Source organism: Miscanthus floridulus, chromosome 16 (assembly GCF_019320115.1).
Source record: "Miscanthus floridulus cultivar M001 chromosome 16, ASM1932011v1, whole genome shotgun sequence".
Taxonomy (NCBI): domain Eukaryota; kingdom Viridiplantae; phylum Streptophyta; class Magnoliopsida; order Poales; family Poaceae; genus Miscanthus; species Miscanthus floridulus.
In genome coordinates this window covers 53,355,757-53,367,671 of record NC_089595.1, presented here as the reverse complement: position 1 = coordinate 53,367,671, position 11,915 = coordinate 53,355,757, and the positions used below count along the sequence as shown (strand labels likewise).

The window sequence follows — 11,915 nt, the reverse complement described above, 5'->3', positions numbered from 1 at the left end:
AGTTTTACCCCTCTTAATAGTACAGCTATCTATCCTAAATGTGATCATAGCCACTAGGTGTCTTGATCACCAAAACACAAAAGCTCATATCAAGTTTTACCTTTTCCTTGAGCTCTTGTTTTTCTCCTTCTTTTCCAAGTGCGAACACTTGATCACCATGGCCATCACCACCAATATGATCATCATCACTTGCTCCACCACATGGAATGTGCTACCCTATCTTATGATCACTTCGAGTAAAAAGGGTTAGCACCTAGGGTTTCATCAATTCACCAAAACCAAACTAAAAATTTCAAAGTAATATCTTTAAGATACTGCACCGCCTCGCTGACCAGCGACGTTTTTACTCACAACATCCAAAAGCGGCCCTAATCTCGACTTCGCTCCTACACGTGCACAAGCCACGCTCTGCGTTATGGACAGTCAGCAGCAGCTCCCTAGCAACTCTTTTTTTCTTACGCGTACACGGGTGCCGACCATTCCGCGCTATAGAATCTGGGGCTAGTCATGGTTGGTGACGCGATACAGAACCAACTGGCAGGAAACTACTCATATTTAAAATATCAACAAACTCTAAAAAACTTAATGTTTATCTACTTTGCTCCGCTGCCTTCATCGCTGACTTCATATATCCTATTTTTATGCCATGTACATATCTGTTTACAAGGGCTACATTCAGTCGGCGAGCTTATTTTTTACGCTCAGGGACTAGATCAGTTGGGAAGGACAAGAAGATCATCATCTGGGATGTCACACCACCTGACAGTCGAACTTTTCCACCGATCAACTGGTCAGACCGCTAGGTTCATGGACTTCATCGTCGACCAGTTGGTCAGACTATTCGGTGCTCACTTCTACTCAGTGCTCACTTCGCCGCGAACTAGTTGGTTGGACTGCTCGGTGCTTGCTTCTTCACCGACCAGCTGGTCAGATTGTTCGTCGCTTGGGCTTCATCGCCATCTACGCTTGGGGCTCGCCAGCTAAGTTAGAGACTCCTCAGTGTTTGGATTCTTCGTGCAATTGTTGCTAGCTAAGCTGGAGACTTCTTTGGCGGTTGGATTTTAGTACGTCTCATTGGTGTGCTATCAAGTTGCTCCATGTTGTTCGGATCATGGTGCTAATCTTGGACAGCACGTTCAGGGTCTTGATAAGTACATGACACATGACATTGGCAAGCTTTCATTAAAATTCTTTGACCCTGCTATAAGATTCATTCTTTATCTTTTAGCAGGCTCGGGGACTAAGTATGTACACTTCACCTTGCAGTGAATGTACTGCTATGCATTCTTAGCTATGCTGGGGACTAGTTGCATTCTCAACTACGCAGGGGACTAGTTACATTCTTAGCTACGCAGGGGACTAGTTGCATTCTCAGCTACGCTAGGGACTGCTTAATTTTTCGTCAAGACCCTGACACCAAGTGTATTCTACACCTAATCTTAGTCTCAGGGACTATAGTGTGTACGCTGCACCTCGTGGTACATGTACTGGCTCTGCTTCATGAGGTTTTGGCTACGCCAAATCTATTGCTTGATGCTTATGCTCTGCTCTGATGACTGTCATCGACACAATTGCAATTGGCACTTAAGTGTGTACACTTCACTGCTCAAGAATTTTCAAATTTTGTCTTGAGCTCTCATATCCTTTTGGTGAGCCTTACGTACTACAACATGACACCCCCTTTTTGCAACGCAAATATATGTTGCTAAAAGTCCATATATGCGTTGGTAGGGTCTATACCAACGCATCGAATATGTGTTGCCTAAAGTGGCGATGCAAGGATCTATTGCAACACTTATTTTATGTGTTGGTAACATGTACTAATAAACATTGCAAAGTTGCAATGCATAATGGTGGGTTATAGCAACGCTTATATGTGTATGTACAAACCATAGGTGAACGACTTCTATTGCTTGTTGCAACATATAGATTTAGTTTGTTGCAACACTTATATATGCTGCAAGGAATAAATCATGCTGTGATTAATATCACAATGAATAAATTTATAAAACAATACAATTTAATGAGCAATGCATGATCATCCAACACATAGGAAATAAACAGCCATGTATCAAGAATTTGTTGCATTACTACTGCTACCATCCACATAATACATGACGCAATTTTTGTTCATAGTACAAGTTCCTATGGTAGTAAAATATAAACATAAAGGGATCCCTCTTCGAATGCTAGCAGGCCTCCTTTCTCCTTCCTTAGCTTCAGTTTAGTCTAGCATTCCACCGACGTGATAATCCATTTATCTTCTTGACCTACAGATGAAAGTTGGATTACTTTAATGTGACACTTAGAAGTAAAATCAAATTAGGATAATATGAAGTTTTAAGAGAGATGTCTTACACACTAGCATCATATGATGAGCATAGCATCATATGATGAACAGAAAAATATTATCTCAGTCCATACAGCATTATAACAGTTCAAGAAAAAATATTGTCTGATTGCCAAAAATGAAATATTAGTAAACTGGTAGCAAGAAGTACAATTCATACCACCCTTAACTCTGAAGATTATCCCTCAAAAGCAATCAAAATTTAAGATAGGAGCTGAAATCTAGTGACTGCAACAGCACAAAAAAAATCTACAGTACACTGTACATGCAAACTTCTACACAGAAGAAACTCTGTTGTTTAAATATCTCAAATGCCAAATGAGTAAAACCATGGACATTGAATATACGCTGTACAATTTCATTGTGTTATTAAAGTGACCATACCATGTCTGAAGTTCTTGACTTGTACCAATTAAACTAAGGATGCCATGGTTATAGATGGTCAGAAACTGATGATTCTATAACATTCAGACATTCTGTAGGTTCTGCCAAACAATACTGAATTAACAGAATAATAGTGGATCAGCTCAAATGCAAAAACGATATCTGTGTAACAAAAAAAACATATCTTCAATCTACTAGTACAATTCATAGTTCACATCCTTGATCCAAAGTCTTAATTAGGGCTTGTTTGGCACGGCTCCTCCCGAGGGGCTCCTCCGGAGGAGCCGGAGCCGTTTTGGAGGAGCCACAAATTGTGGCTCCTCCAAAACGGCTCCGGCTCCTCTGTTTTTTACTGAAAAACGGCTCCACCAAGAAAACGTTTGGCAGGGCTCCTCTGGAGGAGCCGGAGCCGGAGAGGAGCCCTGCCAAACAAGCCCTTAATTTCACAGAGAGAGAAAATCATATTTGGTTAATATGATACGATCTATAGTTAAATACTTTTACCAGCTAATACTTTAGCTAGTAGGTGCAAAAAAAAATTTTTGCTTGATCCACCTGAACAGAAGAAACTAAAATATTACTGATCAAGAGATTCACTGGTAGGTGAAAAAAATCCCACACAGGTGGGACATGATTCACAATCTAACCTCATCCAAAGTAGGGAGAGGGATAGTTATGGTTGATGGCACTACCAGCACACTAGCACAGCATCCTGCTCTAACAAATGCTAACCTCCGTCACCAATCCATTGCACAAATATACTATGATTTGGCTTGCAGAGTTGGAATATATCTCAACCTTAGCACATTGGAATCATACGGCAATTTGCAAACATGTTTGGAGAGGAAGCCCATTACACTTCAAAGATTAGTGAAGAATAAATTTAGCGCCTAGTATTTTATTCAACACATGCTGAGGAAGCTAGTGTGCTACCAGATGGAACAGATTCTTGCAGAGTATCTCGCAAAAAAATTATGTTTAAAACAACACTCCATTCTGAAATTAACTGGGTATATAGAGTGGGGAGCATATCTCCATTGTGCGAGGATGCTAGAACAACTGAGATGGTCAGATTAACAACAGAGATTTTACATTCAAGCAGAGCTGATTCTCTATTCTAGCCAATACAATTGCAGGTTACACAGTACCATGTAGAGGATTACAACTTTTTGGAATATAATTATGGAAAGAATGGAAGGCATACCAGTTCACACATACAGTTAGTTCTGCAGAGGTTGCATAAGCCTCAGTTCTGATCCACTGAACAAGAAAAGTAGTCCATCTGATTACTAAAATATTTGTAGCTGCAATGATATCTGCATCTATTATGCCACAGCTAAGCTGCTCGGCCAAAACCGTGGAACAGTGAACTATGGTGTTCATGGAAGAAGCTGTAAGTATAAAAAATGGGCCTGGCGAAAAAAATCTTTTTATAAATTTGTTTTGCTGTTCAGTAAAGTAGTTTGCTAGTACATGCATTATGTTTGGTCTCTATATTTTCATGAACCTTTGCAGAAAATAAATATTATAAACCATGAACATAGTAGATAAATTGAGTTGTATCAGGTTTTTCTTTGAACACAGTAATATGATTACCTTTTCTATAATTTGGTGATTTGGAAAATATGCATACATTGCAAAGGGCCAAAGGTTCAGAAGATGTGTGCCTTGTTTCCACGAGTTCTGCAACTTCTAGAAGACTCCCATCTAAGGAGAAATCACCACATATTACTTATTATTAATCAACCAAAATTAACAAGGTCAAGAAGAAATCATCAAGTACAACCAGTAGATCGATCCCCACTGCAAGCCCACCGTGACATCCATGCCTTCCATCGCTCCACCTGTAGTTTACTGGAAAATCAGAAATTTACTATTCAATTAGAAATATGAACGAAAATAAAAAAAAATCATATAGGGGATCAAATCAAATTGAGTGGATCAGGGCATGCCTGCATCTCATGGATTTAGCCAACTGCTTGACCCATCTGAGAAAGACAGAAATAGATCAGGGACCCGGGAGAACAAATGCACATGAGATGAAGTGGGATGTTCCGTTCAAAAAAAAATCAAGATGGAGAGGGAGAAGGGTGAACGAAACACTTGCATATACTGTTTTAATTTGCAGGTATACCTGGCAACGAACCAACTAGCAGTATGTAATGGCCTTTCGCCACCGCCAGCCTCCACCACTGGCAAGCTCTTGCGCACGCCGGCGCTGCATGCCAAGCGTGCCCCTACTCAGCCGCAACCATACGAATGAACCCTAAATCGCCGTCTAGGCATTTTTTCTCTGTGATCGGATCTGGGCTTGTAGATTGATAGGCGTGGGTGAACAGTTATTGTATTGGACGTGGGATACGGAGCTGTGGAGGTGGGCTCCGGGATATGGACGTGGGATGGGGAAATTTCGAGGTGGGGATTCGGGAGCGGCCCTTGCGACTCTTGACTTTAGGCGGGAGCCCTTCAACCGCCAACACATCAGTGTTTCGTTCCGTTGGAATGTATTCATTGCTATATGGGTGTTCGTGTTGTAGTATATATGGCTTTCTTCGAAGTTAGTCACCACTTAAACTAGTCGGCTTCGATTTTTATCGTCGTCATCAGTTAAACTAGTTGGCTTCGATTTTCACTATCCAATTTACCAGTTAAACTAGTCGGCTTCCACTTTTATCGCCCAGGTCGCCAGTTAAACTGGTCGGCTCTATACTGGACTCATCGGATTTGGTCAAGACGGCGTCACCAAGTAGATACAATGCGCTCAGGGATTAGCTGTGGACGGTCTGACCCTAGGTACCCACGGAGATACACATGGGCTGCACCAACAGGGGCGGTCCAGCCCACAAGATGAAGGATTGCAGCGCACGGCATTGCTCAATCCACGCCGCATGGCATCTCGGCGATATCCTAAAGATCGCATAGAATCAGTTAGGATATGCTGAATGTATGATTCCATGTAAAGATTATCTGTTACCTGATTAGACTTAAATCTCATCGGCATGTAACCCTACCCTCGGGCTATATAAGACGGGTAGAGGACCTCCTCAAAACACATATCATATCATACGATAGCCAATATAAACCGGCAGAACACAAGATTATGGTATTACGTCGAGCTAAAGGTCTGAACCTGTCTAATCTTTTATCTCTGTCACCATCTAGTTTCTGTTCACGCGCACCATTCCGATCAATCAACCATAGCGGGTAGTCCCCTCAGTATACTGTCGAGCATCTTTAGTCAATAATTTCTATGTCTGCGCTTTAGGTAAGGCATGGTGACCCTGTCGACAAACTCGTTCCAATCGTCAGGCCAAGCCACTTGCTTCCATGTCAGCACAATGTCGTAATACTACTGGGAATATCCACTTCTATGACGAACAACTTTCGTCACTGAAAGAGACAAATTCATCATAATTTTAGTTTTATGACGAATTTATAACGAAAACCGGTTCATCGTAGAAGTCGCGTCATTCTTGAAATTCTATGATAATTCAAGAAATTCGTCATAGATGTGGGTAGATCTATGACGAAAACTGACTGTCATAGAACCGCTTTTGCATACGTGGTAGGAGGCAGCCATGCTGGCGGGTACTTCCATTGGAGATGCTTTTCACGTATACATGCTATAGCCGGTTGCATTGAAGATGGTTCGAGTACGTGTCACCTTCTTATTGCACAACGTGGTCATCTCTGGTTCTTGCACGTTTCAGGTTCTTACTAGATCACGTGTTGGTTCCCTATTGTTCTACATGTCAGTTTTTTACTAGCACATGTGTCGTGTTGCCCTTGGATCACGTGTCGTATTATTATTGGTCAACGTGTCCATTTCTTATTTGACCACACGTCATGATGCTATCGGTCCATATATCATATTTCTATACGTCCACGTGGCTTGACAATTTCCTTCCACGTGTTGGATTTTTAATAGCCACATGTTGTGCCCTGTTCAATTCACGTGTCATGCATTGGTTGGTCCACGTGTCGCATTATTATTTGATCACGTGGCCTATCCTGATTCTACGGCGTGTAGGACTAATTACATCAGAAAAATAATTAGAGATCGTCACTAGTACACAGATTGACAACATAATTATTCAAGCTGACAATCAAATACCAACAATTAACATTTCACACGTCAGCAGCAAGCCACTAACAGAGTATCATCACAACAAACAATCACATGAGTCCATACAACAGACTATAAATATTCACCGCATCAAGCTGCAGGAGTTGAAGACTGAGAGTTAATTATCAGGAGAGCTTAAGCACATGACTTGCTTATGGAGCCTATTTGTACTCCTCCTATTGCTGTTTCTTGAATTTTTGAAACTCTTTTTGAGACTCTTGTGTCTTCCTCCTCAGTTCATCCACTAGTTCGACGAGGGTAGCGGTACTTTTCTATTCACCAGCAAGCTGCTCCCGAAGTGTCATCTCAACCAATGTCTCTGCTTTGGTGGAGCTTCTCAGGATACCAGCATTCTTAAAAAACGATTTTTCCTGCTTGTCTAGCAGGGGGCTTGCCCTGGAAGAGGCAGAGGACCTTGAAAACAACTTTAGCACTAGTTGGTGGCTTGTTGTGGACATTTTTGTGGGGGTCTGACCCTAGGTACCCAAGGCAATACACATGGGCCGCACCAACATGGGCGGTCCAGCCCACAAGACGAAGGATTACGGCACACAACATTGCTCGACCTATGTCGTCCGCAAGACATCTTGGTGACATCCTAAAGATCGCATAGAATCAACTAGGACATGCCGAATGTATGATTCCATGTAAAAGATTACCTGTTACCCGATTGGACTTAGATGTGATCGGTATGTAATCCTACTCACTGGTAGAGAACAGAGCTTTACTCCCGGTGGGGAACCCCCTCTAGTCCCGGTTCCCCACCCGGGAGCAAGCATCCGGAACTAAAGGGGGGTCCTTTAGTCCCGGGTCAGGATCCGGGACTAAAGGAGGACCTTTAGTCCCGGTGGGTAACACCAACCGGGACTAAAGGTGCCTCCTGACATGCCACGATGGCCGGCACCTTTTGTCCCGGTTGGTAATACGAACCGGGACTAAAGGTTTTTTTTCTTTTTTCTTTTCTTTTCATTTTTTGTTTTCTTTTCAAAATAGGTTTTTGAAGTCATATTGTACGCTACTAATTATACATTTATACGTGCGTATAGTATGTTTCGGTTCAAGCACAATGAACATATTAAATCACACAATTCAAGCATATATATATATATATATATATATATATATATATATATATATATATGCATGCATGCATCATATATATATTTACATGCATGCATGCATATGTGTATTTTACATTATATTATTTCATGTGCATATATTACAAAAGATTGCATTACAGTTGTTGTGATATATAACAAGTTTCCTCTCATCCTCTAGCTTAGCTTCCATGGCAGTGTTGGGTCGAAGTAGAACTCGCCCTTGGAATCGATGACCTGCTCATTAAAAAATCCAGCTATAGACTCTTGAATTGCTTTGATTTGGTCTTGCCTTATGACCTTTTCCTCCAATCATCGAGTCTACAGGTTTGAATTAAAGGAAAATAAATTAATATATATATATATATAAAGACATAGTAACATAATCAATAATAATAATTAAATGAATATATAGTGTATTTTTAACGTACTTTGAGTCTCTCTGTAGAAGTTCTTTGGGAGACCACCTTGATAAACTTGCAAACATAGTAACCACAGTAGTTGTTCCCCTGTTTCTGCCTCAGACACCACTTTACGAGAAAAAGATTTGTCATCCAATCTGGTGATTCGGTGAAAGCTATATGTTTAATTAATAAAGATGATGCAATTTAGGGGACTTACTTTCAAAGGGATTACATTCAATGGCGCTTTTGCATTTTCCCATGTATTGCTTCTCAATAAAGGTTTTCCAAACACTGCCCAATAAAAAATTTGCCATGTCATCAGATATAGTTAATCATCATGTTTGTGTGTATATATAGTTGCTAGAGATACCGAAATTACCTCTGGATAATATCTATCATATCTTGGTAGTCTTGTTGTGGTTTTCTCATCGAGTCATAGATTATCAAGTGACTTTTCACCAGATCGATGTCCATCAATATCCAGTGATTGATGCATGTGTTTATAGGATATAACGCATAACACTCATTAATTAACTAGAATCAACATATGAGCCATTAAGGATGATCGATATTATTAACACTCACTTGAAGTTGTAGGGAAAGAGTATATCCTTCTTGTGGCGTTGGTTCACTAAGAAGTTTATGAGGTTACTCTCTAACTTAGACTTTCAATTAGTCTTTGGAGTAACTGGGTCTTTGAATACTATATGGGGATCAACAAAACCAATTTCATTGCAACATTCCTTTCTGAGCTCTGTCATTGTAAATCTGCATATATATAGTACTTGTTAGGATAATTTATATGCATATACACACATATGATGAGTTTAATAATAGATCGAAAGAATTATTACTTACAGGCAATAGCAGCTAATGATAACTTTGTCCAGAGAGGTCAGGTGGCATGGTTGATGAAATTCTGTAAAGTCAACATACATAACATCATCACCACGAAACCAATGTTCGTCTCTAATTCTGACACCAATGTAGAAGTCTCCACCGGTAGACGCCTCCATGTACCACTTGTTTAGCAGGTACATTTGCGTCCCTAGATCAGATAAGGCTTGAGGGTTGTATAGACTCTGGCCTAGTACAAATTTTTTTCTTCCAAATATCAACCTCCACCACACTCTCAATATTTCCATCACCAAACATCTGGTAAAGGTCGAGACCAGTCTCATCAATAAATTCACCAAGGTGATCCAAATCGACATCCGGAGGTATGTTTGCCTGATGCATTAATCCTAAATTCGAACCATATTCATTACCAACAACTAGCGGGGGGACTGATTGGTGCGATTGTTGTCCGACTTGGGCAACTCCTTTCCCTGCCCGCTTCTTTTTCTGTGCCACCTCAATTGACTTGGTGAGAGTGCGGTCATAGTCCGTTAACATTGATTTGGATGGCTTACGAGATTCCCGCTGTTGTTGCTGGTAAGAAGCCACCATTTTTCTTAGAATATCTGGAGCTACGAAGAAGTACGGTTTCTCCGGGTTTCTCCTTACTTCTTGATTCTTTTTAAGTTTATCATAGAATCTAGAAATATCTTTTTTATATGCATCAGTTCCTTCTTCCTTCTCTTCAGATATTATTTTGGGAATAGCCCTTGGTTTCACGGTGGCTTTCTTTGCCAGGGGGGGACTGGTTCTTCGTTTGTGGGGCTGGCCTCTTGCTAGGCTTCTTGGTAGGTGGGGGCGGGGGAGGCGTTGGAGACCTCCTTGGAGGTGGTGGCAGCGGCGTTGGAGACCTCCTTGGAGGTGGCGGCTGCGGTGTTGGAGACCTCCTTAGAGATGGTGTGGATGCAGCCTCGCCTTCCAACACAATGTCATCGTACAGAGGACTATGATGATCTGGCGATTGAACAATTAGATTTAGGTTGGGGAGGATCTGCTACAAAAAAAGGAATGACATATTATTATGAGCAGATTGTTAATTATTTAAGCCAATATAAATTAATGATGTAGTGTTTTCATCCGCATCTATGGTGAGGTAGTTCAGGAGGAGGTGGAGCCGACATCCTGGGAATGATGATGTAGCGCTTGCGCCATAGAATGAATGTCTTCTCCGCTTCTCCAAGAGTCTTCTCGCCATCACCTCCAGGAATGTTAAGAGGCAAATCACTAAAACCTTTTTCAGCTTTATCTACCGAGATGGTAGCATATCCTTCTTGGCTTATATTCCCATGAATCCTTGGTGTCTTGGTTCGGTTGATAGGATTAACAAGACCGATAGCCACCTTGATTGTGGAATTCCCCTTTGGAATGTGTAGCTCACACGATGTATAAGGTTCAGTGACGTCATCCACAGGGAAGCGCAGTCTTGTGTCCCCTTGATTTGGTATCTCCGTAGAAGCGCAACTGCTTTTCAACTGAATAGATTGGCTAATGTTGATTCATGGCTCTGATGCCTGCTTGCTTGCACTCATTGCTATTTGCACATGCCTTCTGATTTCCTCCTATATTCTCGCTTCAAGGTTTTTTTCCCACTCCTGTGCTTCACGCACCGCTTCCTCCAACCTCTAGAGCCGCTGTGCCTCTTCTTCCTTCTTTCTCTGGCGGCTTCTATAGGAAGGTCTGTCCTGAGGGAATCCATGCTCCTATGAGACACTTCCTTTGCCTCTAGTTCGGCCACCATATTCAATAGTCCTGATGGCATATGTTAGCTCATCCTTCTCTCTATTGGGCCTAAACACACCACTAGCAGTAGCTCTCTGAGCATAAAACAATCTTTCTGCTGCTTCTTGCAGTCTTGCGCCATAAACGCACTTCCCTGTCTCCTGGTCCAGTGTTCCCCCATGAGCGAAAAACCAATTCTTTGCACGCTCTCCCCACTCGAGTGATTCTGGTGTGATACCCTTGGCAAGAAGGTCTGCTTCCATTTTGTTCCACTTCTTAATGGTAGTCGAGTAGCCACCTGATCCCAAGTTATGGTGGTATGTCTTCTGTTGGGTATTACGTTGGTTCTTTATCACCCAACTCACACCCTCTTCCAAAGTCTTGTACTGTACAAACTCATCCCAATAGGGCCTCTGCTTTGAGATCGGGCCTGGGACAGTAAAATCTGGTGCTATGTTCTTCTTGACATACGTCGTGTATAGGTGTTTCTTCCAAGTCTGAGACTGGGTGGCCATCTTCTTCATTGCCCAATCCCTAACTCGCTCCTTTAATTCATCACCATCTATTATATCATCATAACCATCTGTTTGGAGCATGAAATGTACCAAGACATCTTTCCAAATTAACGTCTTGTCATGATCGGAGACAAAACTGATATGAGGAGCATTGGTCTTCTTCTTCCATTCACGGGTACTGATCGGGAGCCGGTCCCGTACAAGGTAACCACAGTGGTGTATGAATTTCATTTTATTTGGCCCCCCCCGGTTCGCCTGTATCCACATTGAACTCTGAGATGATGAAGCGGCCCTCCAATGGCTTTTTGGGACCTCAGACATTTTTACTCTTCGTTGTAGTTGTTGATGTTGATCCAGAGGGCTACAAAACATAAACATTATTTTTAATGTCATGAGCACACATAAGACATATGATAATATATA

General features: G+C 41.6%; 1 long non-coding RNA gene across 3 annotated transcripts; it reads right to left on the bottom strand.

Moving 5' to 3' along the window:
- Positions 1-2,071: 2,071 nt before the first annotated feature.
- LOC136513603 (uncharacterized) lies at positions 2,072-5,113 on the bottom strand. Of its 3 annotated transcripts, XR_010773394.1 has the most exons (6): positions 4,869-5,113; positions 4,687-4,722; positions 4,331-4,588; positions 3,939-3,994; positions 2,735-2,848; positions 2,072-2,270 (listed from the first exon to the last, which is right to left on the bottom strand). It is a non-coding gene; the product is annotated as an uncharacterized lncRNA (long non-coding RNA). The 3 variants fall into 3 exon arrangements; XR_010773393.1 differs by having other exon boundaries at positions 2,072-2,848; XR_010773395.1 differs by lacking the exon at positions 2,735-2,848.
- Between the last annotated feature and the right edge of the window lie 6,802 nt (positions 5,114-11,915).